The 16,892-nt window shown below is 42.8% G+C and overlaps 1 long non-coding RNA gene across 1 annotated transcript in view; it reads left to right on the forward strand.

Moving 5' to 3' along the window:
- Positions 1-1,433: 1,433 nt before the first annotated feature.
- The window catches only part of LOC147017969 (uncharacterized), a 69,093-nt gene continuing 53,634 nt past the window's right edge, over positions 1,434-16,892 (forward strand). Inside the window, exon 1 of the long non-coding RNA XR_015062212.1 lies at positions 1,434-1,776. This is a non-coding gene — a long non-coding RNA (uncharacterized LOC147017969). The remainder of the gene's footprint in view (positions 1,777-16,892) is intronic.

The raw sequence follows: 16,892 nt of genomic DNA on the forward strand, positions 1-16,892 counted from the left end.
GTGGTCGTTTGTTAAAAAGCAGCAGGTCCGTTAACTTCTGACACCATGTAAGATACTGGCTTTTATTTCCAAACAGAAGCAGCATTCCAGGTGTCACGAGATCAACGCGATCCAGATCGAGCCACAGGAACTGCTTTACATGACAACCCGAAAGACCCCAATGATCGCTAAGACCTTTTAAGACCCCTCAGACCTTTAAGACCCTGAGGACCCGTAAGACCCAAAAGACCTCGAAGACCCTTTAAGACCTCGAAGACCCTTGGAGACCTCCGACCCTTGAGACCCCAAGACCCTTAACACCCTGAAGACACCAAACACCCTTTAAGATCCATTAAGAACCCAAATACACTTTAGACCCCAAAGGCCATTTAGACATCAAAGACCTGTAAGACCGCGAATACCTCAAATACCCTTTTGACCCCGAAGACTCTTTAGACTTCAAAGACCCCAAAGACCATTTAGACCTTTAAGACCTCCAAAGACCATTTAGATCCCAAGACCTTTTATGACCCTAAAGATCCCTAAGACCTTTGAAGACCCCTTAGACTTTTAAGACCCTGAGGACCCATAAGACCACAAAGAACCAAAAGACCTCGAAGACCCTGAAGACGCTTTGAGACCACTGACCCTTGAGACCCCTAAGACCCCTAACACCGCAAACACCCTTTAAGACCCATAAAGAACCCAAATACCCTTTAGATCCCAAAGACCTAAAGACCATTTCGATCTCAAAGACCCCCTAGACCCTAAAGACCCCAAAGACCATTTAGACACCAAGACCCCTAAAGACCCTTTATGACCTCAAAGACCATTTAGACCTTTTCGATTTCTAAGACTCCAAAAACCCATAAGACCCTTAATGCCCCTTTCACCCTCCAGACAGATTTGACAGCTTGGACCCTTGACCATATTGAGCTTTCGACCACTTGGACTTTTTGAAACCATTTTAATATTCTTGAGAGATTTGATCCTTTCGACCCCTTATACACCAACAACTATTGTAACGTACCCTTTAGAGTTTAGACCATCCAGAACCTTTTTAAGCACACACCACACAAACATCTCCGTGTAGTTGCAAAATATTTATTGCAAAATACAGACTATACTTTTTTCAACAAGTAATGTACAAACTCGACCCACCCAATGGGTACTCTGCTCTCTAATGTCTTACCTGTTGCAGGGAAGAGGTGGGAGTCCGAAGGGAGGGGGTGGTGTTGGAGAAGGCAGGAGAAGGGGTGGGAGGAGGAAGGGAGGGGTGCGGTGGAAGAAGGTGGGAGGAGGGAGGGTGGAGGCAGAGGAGGGGTGGGATGACAGAGGGAAAAGGGTGAGAGGAGGGAGGGAAGGGGTGGGGTGTGATTCTGGAGGGAGGGTTGGACCCGGCGTTTCCCGGCAATGCCGTGTATGTGCCTTTGCTAATGCAGTAGTGTAGTAATGCCGTGCACCCACCACCAATCCCTTTTCCTTCCAAATTTCCAGTTTTTCCTTCCTGAGAGTTTCCTTCTGTACCTATCTTTTCCACCCCATGCATCCCACCCTACCTCTATTCCTCCCAAACCCACTATTTCTCAAAGTCTCCCTCGATGTGGTCCTTCAACCCTGCTGTTTAAGTTCCCCCCCTTCTCTCTACTATTCCTTTTGTTCAGTTGCATCCTGATCCGTCCAGTGTTCTCGCTCTTCCACGGGACTTGACTGCCTACAAAAGTGGCTGAGTCGCTTGTGTGCACCTTTGCTGTGACTTGGGATGCCTTGCCTTTGTAAACAAGCATTTCATGACAGGTGAGCACAGAGGTTTTCCTTTTTGATGTGGAATCTTGCCCAAGGCAAGATTTCATCAAACTGAGAAAATGTCGACTTCGTTGAAATTGGATGAAGTGAAAGATAAAAGGAAGTGATCGACATTTGTTAAAATGTCGTCTCATCTTCGAGCTCTATTTATAAATGCAATTTCCTGGAAAGGATTTCATTTCTGATTCTCCTGACCTCTACTGCATCCGTCAGTTGAGCGGACCGGATTTTAAGGGAGGGTGTAAGGAAGGTGGGAGACTGTTGGTTGGGGAGAAAAGAAGGGGAAGTCAGGTGATCACACAATTGCTCTGTGATCGCTCGATGCACCTATCCGACTGTGCAGTTCTGTGCTCTTTTTAGAAAAAATAAAAAAATTCCAAATATCAATGTGAGTGACTCGCAGCAAAAAGATAAATAAATAAATAAACATTCTGCTGATGATGTTGGCATACGTTTTGATGGCAAAATTAAATAATTTCTCAAATTTGTGATGTTTATGTATTACGTACCTATTTAATAGTCTTGCCCCAAAGGGGATGCGAGACTATTGCAATGCCCCTTTCTGTGTGTCTGTCTGTATGTCTGTCCGCGTCTATATATTTTTCCTTAAAATGGTTTTCTCTGCAACGGCTTGTCTGATTGATGCAAAACTTTAAACATAGGACGGATTCCTCACGGTCTCAGAGAATATTTTTTGCTAACTCTGATGTCATATGTCACGTGGTACGGCAGCCATATTGGATTAAAGGGAAAAATTTGGACATCATTTTCTCCAAAACAGCTCAACAAAAAAAAGTCAAACTTGGCATACATCAACTCCCCATAGGGTGTATTGGGTGACTAACAATGATGTCATCGGTGAAGTGGTATAACACCCATAATTGATTGAATTGAAATCCCTATCCAAAAATCTGAAACTTCATAAATCTGATCTATGACCTGATGTGAGTGAATAATTAAATTTATGACGTCATTGGTCACATGGTATGGCAGCCATATTGGATCAAAGGAAAAAAAATCAGGCATCATTTTCTCTGAAACCGCACAATGAGAAAAATAAAAAACTTGGCATATGTCATCAACTTCCCCTGGGGTATGAAGGATGATAACAATGATATCATCCGTGAAGTGACATTCCAGTCATAATTGGTTTAATTGAAATCTTTATCCCCCCAAAAAAATCTGAAACTTTATGTATCTAATCTTTTACCAAATGTGAGTGAAGAATTAAATTTATGACGTTCATAACCCATGCCAAGAAACTGTGACATAATCGGCTGCATGGATGATACGGGTATATTATATGTGCCATAATATCAGTGGTCCATAAAAGTAGCATGTTCAGTTAACGATGGTATTTTTGTTCAGAAGGAACGCAAGGCGAGACAATGCACTCTACGAGTGCCATTTCAGTTACATGTGCAATGAATTATGGCAAATTTTGATCTCAACTCCCCCCTCCATATGCTCCATACATGTTGCTATACCTCCCCTTATTATTATCTCTTCCCTAGCTTTCTTTCATTCTCTTACTCCTCTCATATTTTTCCAACCTCTTCCATCTTAATTTCAATCCTCCCTCCAATAATTACTTTTTTCAAGTTTTCCTTCCACGTTAAATCAATCAATAAATAAATAACTAGAATGGGCACTCGTAGAGAGCATATACCTTCGCCGCCGCTACTGTTTTGTTCTTGGTATAAGAGTGTGGGAAACAGAACAAGGAGCATTTTGGTGCTGATTTCATACGAATCGGATAAGAATTGACTGCATTATGATAAAAATACGCACATCTGCAAGGTCGTGACCCCCCTGACCTTTGACCCCCAAACGCGAGTAAAGGCAATTACATCATTGTGTCAAGTTGCATATCACAAGATTGGGCATTGAATTCTGAACATTTTGGCATTAGTTTCATGCAAATTGGATAAAAATTGACCGCGATATGGTAAAAAGACGATTTTGACCTTTTCATGACCTTGACCTTTGACCCGATTGATCCCAAAATCTAATCAAATAGTCCTTGGCTAATAACCAATCATCCCACCAAATTTCATGCAATTCGATTTAATACTTTTTAAGTTATGCAAATAACAAACAAATAAATAATCATTGGCATCTCCCACAAACATATATTTTGGTACTGATTATAATGCCAGGATTTGGGACATTTTCTCTTAAAAACAAGTGTAATGACGTAATTGTGTCATGTCGCCCATCACAAGATTGGGCAATGAATTCTGAACATTTTGGCATCGGTTGCATGCCAATTAGATCAAAATTGACCGCGCTATGGTAAAAATACGAACTTGACCTTTCCGTGACCTTGACCTTGACCTTTGACCCGATCGCTCCCAAAATCTAATTATATGTTCCTTGGATAATAACCCATCATCCCACCAAATTTCAAGCGATTTGGTTTAATACTTTCTGAGTTATGCGAATAACAAACAAACACACATACACACACATATTCACAAATAAATAAATAAATAAATACACAGCGACCAATACATAACCTTTCGCAGAATGTGAAGGTAATGAATACACAGCGATCAAAACATCACCTTTCGCAGAATGCGAAGGTAAACAGATACGAGTTCCCTCAAAAGCAACTTTAACACAGAAGGAGGCCATTATGCCTATGGCTGCGTAATTTTGCCTTGCATTTTATAAAATGTAAATATGCTTGAGCACTGGTTTATCAGGGGATTTCTGGTACAAGGTTTCCCAGGAAAAGTCAACTTATCCTGGCTTCTACCAATGAAGCTGTGACCATCAAGCAGCTTGCTGAGATCGTTGATAAGATTGTGGGGGTGGTAGCACTCACACCCTCCATCGCTGCTGCTACACGCTAGCCACTTGGTGCAAGATGGATCATTCAGTTATCCAGGATTTGCAGTCAACCGTCAAACAGCTCATGGCACAACTGCAGGTACTCACTTGTCACCTACAGTGAGTATGAGTTTTCTTGTGAACGGGCCTAAAGTAAACAGCGTGGCCGGAGCCAGAGTAATTGTCAACCTCGCTACGAGCATGAAAGTGCAGAATGTTGGTACCATTGGCATTATGGTATGGCAGCCCAGAAGTGTGTGCCACCATGTTCATTCAAGAAGCCCACTTCCACCGTACAGGGAAAGGGCATGACCAGAAGCTATGGACAGCAAACTCTGCCAGTCACCGTGAGAGTCACCTTTTCTAAATCACTGACAAAAACACAGCCACATGTTTCCTGGTTGATACCGGAGTCAAAATGAGCGTGTTGCCATGCACAACCGAAAACAAGACTTGGTCTCACAACACTGCACCCCAACTTCAAGTTGTTAACCACTCACTTATCACCACCTCTGGAGAGAGATCTTTGACACATGATCTGGCACTTCGTCGAGTTTTTCGCCGGGTATTCATTGTTGCTGAGCTGCCCACACCCATCATCGGGGCTGACTTTCTCAATCAGTTTGGCTTGTTAGTGGATGTCAAACATCATCAGCTTTTTGACACCATGACCAACCTTACTGTGTAAGGGATGGGTTCACAAGTATCCACCATCACTCTGATGTATGTGAAGAGTATCAACATCTCATGATTTAGCGACCTCCTTCATGAATACCCCAGCATAACTTGACCAGGGTATAGTGATGCAGCAGTCAAACACTCCATCACACATCACAATAGACTCGAAGCCCACATGCAGCAGTGAGACCTCACCACCTAGCACCTGAACATCAGTCTATCTCCAAGACAAAGTTCGATCATATGCTTGAGCTCGGTGTCATCCGTCCATGCTGCAGTAACTGGTCCTCACTCTCACACATGGTCCCGAAGAAGACACCGCAAGACTCACAGGCTTGTGGAGATTATCGGGTGCTCAAAAAGTCCACTGTGCCTGATCGCTATCTGGTGGCACACCTTAAAAGACTTCTCTACAAGGTGCTCAAGTTTTCTCGAAGGTAGATCTGGTTAGAGTGTACATTCAGATTGGACTCTTTGAATTTGTTTGTGTGCCATTTGGTCTACATAACGCAGCTCAGACATTTCAACATTTTAGAGACAATATCATACGATGATTGCCTTTTGACTACGCCTATCTCGATGACCCTTTGGAGCTAGCTCTACATAAGATGAACATGAATCACACCTGCCACAGCTCTTTGACTCATTGGCTAAGTATAGTGTGGTGATTAACCTCGCGAAGTGTCAGTGGGGAGTATCTACACTCACTTTCCGAGGCAGGCCATGTTGTGGATGAGCATGGAATATGTCCGCTACCAGACAAGGTGAAGAGCATCCGTGACTTCCCAGCACTGACATCACTCCACACTATGACAGAATCTCTAGGTCTGGTAAACTTCCACCACCGTTTCATTCCCAAATGCACTGACACACTTCAACCCCTCATCGACATGCTCAGGGATTAAAAGAGGAAAATCCAGGTGATCACCATTGGTGAGCGAGAGCTTTCAGCCTTTGAAAAGGTGAAAGTTAAATTGGGCTGAGGCTGCGCTCCTTGTTCATCCCAAGTCAGACGCTCTGTTAGGCATTATAATGGATGCATGACTGTTGGTGGCACACTCAAATAGCTGGTCGAAGGTAATGGCAGCCACTCTCATTCTTCTCAGCAGCTGGCTGAGACTCACTACAGTACCTTCAGTCAAAAGTTATTAGCCATGTATCTCAGCGTAAAGCTCTTCAGGCATTTACTGGAAGGAAGAGCTTTCATCATCCACAGTGACCACAAACCTTTGGTGCATGACTTGCACTCAAAGCCAGGTCATCATTCCCCAACGGAGATTCATCATCTCGACTGCATATCCCAGTTCATGACAGACATCAGGCAGGTGAAGGGACTTGATAATGTGGTAGCTGATTCACTCTCACGTTTGTAGATCCATGTGCTTCACACTTCTTCCTCCATTGATTACAGCCAGATAGCAGCTGATCAGGAGAATGATGAGGAGCTCTGTGAGATACAATATTCATCTTCTTCACTGTCATTTCGGCAAGTACCACTCCCTGTTTCAGATGGATACATCCGGTGTTATGTCTCAAAAAGCCATGAAGGACCTTTGTGCCTAAAAAGCACTGTCATGGAATCCTCAATGCACTTCACTGTTTGGTGCACCCTGGCATCAGATGCACTCAAAACTTATTAACAAGGATACTCATGAGTTGGCAAGAATTTTCATTACATGTCAGAAAGCTCAGGCCCATCACCATGTCAAGTCTTCTTTAGGTAACTTTGCAACACCAGATGCGAGATTCAAGCACATTCACATCAATCTCATAGGACCACCACTTCCATTTCATCAGGTGGGCACAGTGACATGCTTAACTGTATTGATCGTTATACAAGGTGACCTGACGCTATTCCTACAAAGGACATTACAGCAGAGACAGTCGCTAGAGCATTAATACACCATTGGATAATACACCAAGTATGGCACACCATCTAACATCACTACAGACAGGGGTCAGCAATTTGAATCCCACCTGCTCACCGAGTTGACGAGCCTGTTGGGATGCATTCGTACTCGTACCACTGCTTACCACCCAGCATCCAATGGCATAGTTGAACGTTTCCATTGACAATTGAAGGCAGCTTTGAAGGCTAAATCAGGCCTGAGTCGGTGGTACAAATAGAAAGCTAAAAGTCAGTGGTACATCCTGTTTTATATGAGGACTCTTGAGGAGAAATTAAAAAAACTGTCAACAGTTTACTCTCAGCAGCTACTTCAAGCCATCATGATCTGTTTCATCCACTGACAAACCCATGTCAAGCACATCATCAGCTCTGCCTCCTCCTTCCCCCTCCTACGTCCCCCCATTGACCACCACTTCCAGCACCTCCAGCTCTGTAATATAATGCTGTGTTCCTGCTCCGTGTTTATGTTCGGTTCTGTGTTTTGTGAATTACCATATGCTCTTCCAACTCAAATGGGATTGTGTGAGATCTTGCGAGAGCACGCGAGATCAGCTATGACCTGACAATAAAGCAATCATCTTACATGCACCCTTCTCGTTCGGGCACTTCGACTCAAGATTACTTTGGTAAGTGTCACAACTAAATTAACTTTATTGCTGACTTACTGTCTTTTTATGAAGTAAATAATAATATTATAATGTCACTTGCAACTAAAACCATCTTTATATCATCAAACTGGCATTTCACCTCACCCATTGGCACCACCCACTCACCTTCCCTTGGCTGTCACTTCACCCAGGGTGGACTGCCCTCCCCGCACCCCCCTTGGTACGCCACTACCATGAAGGATGATTTCGGATGTACATCAGCGGAACTTATTTGTGGTAGCTCTCCTAAACCACCAGGACAAATGGTTGCACCTAGTCGCCCGACTACATCACTGGATCGATCCAGTTTTGCACATCGACTGCAAGGGCGCATGTCCGGTACCTCACCAGCTTCGACACAATCACAATGAACCATAATTCAAGTTCCAAGAGGACTTATTAACCATACACACATCTTTGTTCGTTGTGTTGTGGTATGCAAACCACTGCAACCACCCGATTCAGGACCTTTGAGAGTGTATTCCAAAGTATTTCAGTATTGACATGCAGGGCAAACTGGAATTTGTCAGCATTGATCAGCTGAAAAAAAAAAACCAACCTCGAGGGTGATTATCTAACTGAGCCAATTGTACAATCAGCTGGAGAAAAGCCATATTCCTGCATCTGCATCTACTCCCCTGACTTAACCGACACCTACAGAAGTCAGAAAAACTAGGCTTGCCAGACATGTACACTGACCAGAGAAATTTGTGCAAGTTCTTTTAACAGCTCCAAGGATTGATCGACATGATTAGTGCTTATTTTTCATCGCAGGTTAATTATTTCATCATGCACAACTTGTACAGTATTATCGATCGTCGTTTTCATTATTCTCCAGAAATCTAGAATAGAAGGGGGTTAATGTAATGGCTTCTATTTTTACATCCATAACTTCTACATTCGTTCAGATAACTGGGCATGGTTTAAAACCAAGAACAACCAATGAGCTCCATGTACTTTTCCATGATGCTCGCACGATTTTGAATCGGAGGATTCATCCGAGACTCTCACGAGATTTCTTTAGCTACAAGACATGAACCATGACGTTAACCAACTACCAGTTCTTGACTGTTTGTCCCTCCCCAGGGACTATCAGTGGAGTTCTACCTCATTAGCCACTAATTACTTGCATGGACCGAACAAACTTTTCTATTTATTGTGTATTTTCTTCCACTAACGGGTATGTCAGTCTTTTTGGATCACTTTACTGTGTGGAATATTTGCTCTTTTTTACTGCTCATGGCAGCCCAGGGCATTTGTTTTTCTTCCACTGAAACAACATTTTGTGACATGTCTTCTATGCCAGGTGTTGGCTTAATCGTTAGGGTGGTGGGCTTTGGATCCTAGGGTCCTGACTTCAAATCCTGCTAAGCTGTTGAATTAATACCAGGTGTGGTTAACTCAACCTGTCATCCTTCCGTGGTTGGCAAAATGAGTGCCAGCATGCTGGTATACTGTGTCGGAGTGGAGACCCGTCCAGGATTGTGCCCAATAACCAAGGAGACTGCTTAAGCAGCACCAACGCTCTGCACAGAGTATGGTCCCAATCTTCTCCTCTCCTTCTTACCAAAGTCTCCAGCGCAGAGTCGGGGAACTTTTGCTGCTGCTGAATCTTCGGGAACAGTTCTTCTGTTTTGCTACGTTCATGGAGTCTATGTAGCGTTACATTCACAGAGTGTATCTGGGACCAAGGGAATGCCTGCATTTGTCTCGCCACCAGATTGACCATGCGTGAGTAGAAATTCATTTACAACTGATTTCTGCAGGGGAAACATCACATGCCACACTTGAAGCCATGCCTGGGAGAAATTACATATGCGGCCCTAATATATGTTATAAACAATCCATGTACAGTCCACAAAATCTAATGGTGAGACAAATCGAACAGAGAATGGGATACATCATTCATGCATAAAGACTCATTTGAGTACTGTACCTTACGACCTCGGAAGGATGACAGGCTGAGTCAACCCCCTGGTGTATTAATTCCGTGGCTCAACGGGGCTTGAACTCAGGACCTTTTGGATCCCAAGCCGCTGCCCTAACCACTGCGCCAACACCAGGCTTTGTGTGCCAAGTGTTGCTATTATATAATTGGCAGCAAATAATAGCATTCATAATGCATTCTATTATTATTACCCATGATATAACAGCATTATATTACATACATGTGGGCTAAAAGCAGGATGTATGGTGTTGTGTTGTCCACACCAGCCATATCCAGGAAGTCCACCACCATCCTCACATTTAGTACCACATATAATTACAGCACTTGTTCGATCACAAACTGGCTGGCTCCATTATGGCTTTTGACATATCCGCAAGAGGAAGGGCTGAAAAAGTGAGACAACACCGAAGTCAGACCAGGGTTCATCTTCAACGGGCTGAACATGGGTTGGAGGACTGGGCTCACAATGCCTTAGGGCAAAGACGGAATTGGTCAGTATGTTTAAGTACTGTATGTCCATTGCACAGTTCCACAACAAATACAGAGTTGCTAATTCGATCAATTACATAACCAGTGAGCCATTTTTATCCTCGGTCAGAATTCATCACAAAAACAGGATTGAACATGTTGTTGACATGAACTGAGGTCCTGCCATGGTCCCACTTCTGTTTAAACTTGTGGTCAGTAACTCTGGACTCAAAGTCGAATCATTAGGATGGATCAGGGCTAAGTGTGGCCTTGGCATTCAAATGAACATCATTTCAATGGGTGTGCGTCCAGTGGTTTGTGTGCAGGCGTGTATTATATGTAAATAACACAAGTGGCAACCTGGTCTGCAGAGAAGAACCATCATTCACCTTTTTAGAGTTCTCTTGAACACCTGCACAGCTCTCTCTCTCAGGCTGACCCATTACATGTGAGTATAAAGGTGTTTACACTGCAATAGTGCTTAATGCCATTTCGATTCTGTTTCAAGAAATCCTGAAACACAGCACTGGTGAAGCATAAACCATTATCACTAACCTCACAATCAGATATACCCCGATTAGCAAATATGGCACATAAACTTTCAACTGTGATGTCACCAGTACAGGATGATAAGGCAAAACATTCAAATCACCTTGAATGAGCATCGTTTACAACCAAAAAAAACTCTTCACTAGGAATGGTCGAGCATAATCTATGTGAAGTCGAGACCATGGTTTAGAAGGCCAGGACGACATGTGAGGCGGTGCATCAGATGAGTTTCGGTTGGCAGCCTAACTCATTGAGCAGCGATAAACCTTGCTCTATAGGTTTTCATATATACCCGGCCACCAAATATGGCTCCTGGCAATTGCTTAATGGTCACAATACCTGGATGTGATCCATGTAGTTCAAAACACACCTTTTTCAACCTTTGGGGGGTACCCTGTTGTTCCAATAACCCTGTTCCACCATAGCAGGCAACCAGAATGCAAGGATACCTCGTTTTTACGAGCGAGGTATCATCTCACTTTCTTGTGAAACTCATAGGGTATGGTTGACCATATGCCACGGATAACACATTTTTTATCATAGACTCGCAAGGGGTATGCGGCATTGCCTGGTGTTGGCCGATTCCTGTTATCATTTTGAAGTTTTTTTTTTTATGTGGGCTCCTAAAACACTTCCCTTGACCTTCTAAAGGATGGGGTCAGGGATAATTTAAAATCGCCTTTCATATAGCTACAAAGGCGAAGGCACCATAGAGATTTAAAAGAAAAAAAATTAAAATAAAATAAAAATCTAACTTTTTTTTTCAGAATTTTCAAAAATGTTTTTGCTTAAAACACTCCCAGGGACTCATTAATGAACATATGAAAGTTTGACGAAGATCTGGTCAGTTCTCTGAGAAAAATGGTGACACAAACACACAGACAAATGGCGCTCATGTCATAAAGATTGGGTGAATCTTGGGTGAAGATTGGGTGAAATTGGGTGAAAAGATTGGGTCATAAAGATGCTTCCTCAAAGTTGACCTTCCGAAGTCGGCAAAATGAGTACCAGTATACTGGGCCGGTGTATACCCCGGTTAAAATAGGTGTACCATATCCCTGTGTCGTAAGAGGTGACCAGGTTTGCGTCAGGAAGGGCATCCGGCGTAAAACATCTGCCAAATCACTATGTGGATCATACGGATGATCCGCTGTGGCGACCCCTAACGGGAGCAGCCGAAAGAAGAAGAAGAAGAAGATATATATATATATATATATATATATATATATATATATATATATATATATATATATATATATATATATATATATATATATATATATATATATATATATATATATATATATATATATATATATATATCCCTATCTTCACATTGTTCCAAGTTTCACCAGGAGATCTTGTACATAATCTCTGTGCATAATAATGTGCATAAATCACATGCTGGATATATACATCAGTAATTGTCAGTGAAATTTCAATTTAATTCATTACCAGGTGAAAAGACCTCCAACCATTCCCTGAATAATGTTTATTACTTAATTACTACCTTGTTTTTCTCCAGATCAAAAAATATCCCAGCCTTCTGCAGGTGATTATGTTTAATAAACTGTCTGAGTTCGCTAGCATCCTCAACACATAACTTTGTTATTTTTTTTTCATTCCATGAGATACACACAGCAGATACCTATCCAGTACCATATGTTCCATATGCATTGATATTTTTCTTTTGTGGCCTATTAACCGATGAAGACTGAAGTATGTGCATTTCATTTCAGAAGACTAAGCATGCCATAAACAGATCCTTGTTTATTTTTATATGCCATGATCTTTTCAAATGGTGTTTAATAATGCCACAGCTCATCTTGCCATCCCTATCTCTTTTCCTACTCGACCTTCGTTCATCAGAAAGCATCCAAGAAAGTTGAACCTCTATTGTGTTTAAAAGCTTTCTATTTGCTCTAATGTTTGGTTGTCATCCACCACCATGATCATTATGTTGTCAACAATGAAAATAATTGTACTTTTTCACAAGCAATTCATACTCTTTCAATCAGGTTTTGGATCTCTTGAAGTATTGGATTTGCAATGTAGTATTCATGGGTGCATAGCAAAAGTTGTTGATCATTTATCCACCAATGCATCTCCCTTGTTCACCCTCTAAATGTGTTATGCACGAGAGTTTCAGCATAAATGTTGAATAGCTGAGTGGATAGGACGTATCCCTGCCAAATACCTTGACCGATATGCCGACCCACTCACTGTCATCATCTTCAGTGTGAAATGTGGGTTTCTGGTTGTTGCATTGACTGTGCATCGCAATGATTATGAGTGCCGGAAATCCCATATACTCCATTGTTGACCACAGTTAAAATCAACTGCCATTATATAATAAATGAAGCACAAACACAAATTCTTATTCAGTTCTCTCACTTTTTCAACAATCCATGTCATATAAGCAATCTGGTTTATAGTTCCACTCTCCATTCGGTAACATCCCTGGTGTCTTGGCATCTTTCAGGAATAAATGTATCTTTTCTCGCACCATGTCAAGTAGAATTGTACTTGCATGTGATATAAAATGCATGACCGTGTTTGCTTTGGGCACTCCATCTTGCACCCTATTTAAACACTATATAAATGAAGATTGTTCTTCTCTAGGTACTCAGCCAATCTTTGCTCTGCTAGATTTGGTTATAGAGTCTGTCATTATCTCCACACCTTCTTCCTCAGTTGACTTTACTAGTTAAGCTGATAGCTCATCCGCTGCTAGTGCTTTCCGATACTCCAATGTCTTTATTGCATTTCCACTTCTGAGAATAGTGACTCGTTCATTATAATACTCTAATTTTATTATATGTTTCCTTTATCTCATACAGTTGCTCACAGTATTCTTTCCAACGTTTCTTGATGTCCTCACATTACATTAAGAAGGTACCAACTTTACTTCATGTTTATTCTCAGTTTAATTATTTCTATGCACCTTATTCTCACTTAATTTGCTGATCTTCTTTTTGATTTTACAATGCTTATCTATCTCTTTCTTCTTTCTCTCCCTCCTCACTGATGGCATGAATACCTGCTGCTTTTGTCTTTTCTTCTCCTCTATCACACTCAGTGGAAAAGTCATTATGTGGATATTTTGGTGCTGCCTTTCGGTTTACATACAGCCCATATCCAGAATTGTTTTATGATTTGTTTTTTGGAAAATGTACTGGTTATCAGAAAATCGTTATATGTAAAGAAGTTGATGAGCCATTCGCTGGATTCAAAATGCACGCTTCCTTCTGAAATGGATTGCAATTGGCTCGTGAGCCAAAGTGAAGTCACTAAAGTGTTCCTGGGACATTGGCAATTTTTGTATGTGATTTATGACATCAAAAATAAGCCATTTTATTAATTTGTTCGTGCTTATAAGCCACACAATAATGTTATCCGTGATTAAAAAAAATATCATCATAATGAAGCCTTTTTGTAATCGCAGATTATGGGAAATCAAAAGTGACATAAGATCATCGATTTAATCTGAAAGAAAATGAGAAATGATCAACTGATCAATATTTTTATTTCCATCTGTTTTGTTGTCTATGAAACATGAAATTATGATTTCAAAAAGTTAGTAGTGAAGGATATATGGTGTATCTTAGAACCAACAATAGGGACAATTAATCTCATATGCTTGACAAATTTGTTGGCCAATTTGAAAGACAGATGTGTGCTGCCCGAACAGCCATCTGGTCCACCCACACTGTGAACTCCACACGTGATTGATTTTTTAAAAATCACCATAAAAGAAGGCTCCTTTCTCCCAAGGGCTTTTGGCCAGAATTGCGAAAAAAATAACAAACAAACTCTAGGGGAAAATAGGTCCATTTTTATTCAACAGCGTCGAAAACCCCATGCAATGCCGAGCCAGTGACCCCGTCAAAGTCCTGCAGCCCGACAGAAATGAGCTTGTCAACCCCAAACTATACATGTTTTGAAACAAAAATTCAGGAACTGCCATACGTTGTCATCAGAACGATCTTGTAAAACTGCAGCAAACCTTTCACAATCATCGAACTAGTTTTCGGAAATGCATATCTTTTCATATTATGTTGTTTATTGACCGCTTTAGCATCAAATTTGTGTACAAATCCGAAGATCTTGTTGATACACTGTTCTTTTGAAAGCACCTTGACTGAAAATGGTCTTCACATACCACAGAAATGCATCAGTGGCCAGATTGTGTCGTCAGTTCTCGACAAGACTTATCTTTTCACCAGTGATTTGTTTTGTGTCACTAACAAAACGCTTTCCTCTGTCCTTTAAATTTGTTATTGTTACAATCTACCATTTTACTTTGGCATTTGACAATGGCATTCCATGTCAGGTCAGGTTCGATCTGTGACCTGCTACAGGTACCATGTAAACCTGTACTAACCTGTTCCATGGTCGGGTTGTCGGCGACTAAACCGTCTCCCCCACCAGGTTTTCTGGTGAGGAGGGTGTTTGGATATGGACACCCAGCAGGATTAAAAACAAAACCTGTCAAAGGGCGGAGGAGCTCCTTGTGAGCCAACGGCCATCCATATCTAGTGCCCAACTGTGTCTGCGGACGTCCTCCTGCAGTTGGGTTACTTCTTATTAGGAGGTTGGTGGCAGGATTTGCACTCCAGCCACCGTAAAACGCTTCATTCCGCAAAACGCAAAAACGCAAAAAAATCTGAAAACCCACTCCGTGGGAGTACCTCCTGTGCAGCTTCCCTTCGCAGGGCAGCTCACCGGATGATGGGATTGGGGCAAAGCCTTCGGGGCACCCCCAATCTTTGATAGGAGGGAAACCACGGGGTAACATCCCTGGATCAGATTGCGGGAGAGTGTGTCGGAGTGGTGCTGAGGTGTCGTCCACCAGACGGCGGTCTCCTTGGGTTAACCTGAGGCGGTCCCTTCGGGTGGGTGCCTGGAATGTCCTATCCCTAAGAGAGGATGATCACCTGTCTCTGTTATCATCTGAGCTCAAGCGTTTGGACATCGGGATTGCAGCTCTCTCTGAGGTTCGGAGACCGGATTGCGGCGAGATAATGGTGGGTGGTTACACCTACTATTGGTCTGGTCGCTCTGATGGTTACCATACCCAAGGAGTTGCTGTAGCTGTGGCCAATAAGCTGACCCCAATGATAATTGAGGTAACACCGGTCAACGAGCGTATTATGAGATTAAGGATTCGTCACTCCTTAGGTGTCATTTCCCTGGTCTCTATTTATGCTCCGACTGAGGCGAAGTGATCTTACCGTGAAGGATGCATTCTACGCCACACTCGAGTCTGTGGTTGATCAGTGCCCCAGACGAGATACACTTCTAGTCTTGGGGGATTTCAATGCATCGACTGGAACTGATAGGGATGGTTATGAGGTGTGTGTTGGTCCCCATGGGTCAGGAACTATGAACCAGAATAGCACTAAGTTCCTTGACTTTGCAAGAAGTCATGGACTTAGGGTGGCTGGTTCATGGTTTCAGCGCCCGCAAGCTCATCGCTGGACTTGGTATTCCAACGCTGGCGGTGTGGCAAAGGAGATTGACCATGTCCTCATTGACGGTCGTTGGAGGATGATCCAGAACTGCAGGGTCTACCGGAGTGCTCAGTTCCTCAATACTGACCACAGGCTTGTTGTAGCAACTCTAAAGCTGCACCTTAAATCCTGGAGAATGGTACCATCCCAGCCTAGGCTGGATGTTGCCAAGCTCAGGGATGAGAGAGTAGCTGAGGAGTTTGCGAACAGGCTGAGTGGACACTTGGGGGTCTGGGTGCTTTGGGGGGTCCTGAAGAGTTGTGGAGCACCTTCAAGACCACCGTCCTTGATGTTGCCGGTGGATGCCTTGGAGTTCACCGCAGGGCAAAGAAGAATTTTGTCTCTCAAGGGACACTGGATACCATTGACCAGAGTCGCAGGGCCAGGCTGAATGGCAGAGCTGAGCTGTTCAGGGAGCTGAGGCGTAAAACTGTACGTGCACTGAGGGTGGACAAGGAGGCCTATGTGCGAGGAATCTGTGAGGGGGTAGAGCATCACCTGTGGACAGGTGATTCTCGTCCCGCTTACAGGGGAATTCGCGCATTACGTTCATCCAAGCC

This window comes from Eptatretus burgeri, chromosome 10 (assembly GCF_056783735.1).
Source record: "Eptatretus burgeri isolate ZD-2024b chromosome 10, Ebu_testis_v1, whole genome shotgun sequence".
NCBI lineage: Eukaryota > Metazoa > Chordata > Myxini > Myxiniformes > Myxinidae > Eptatretus > Eptatretus burgeri.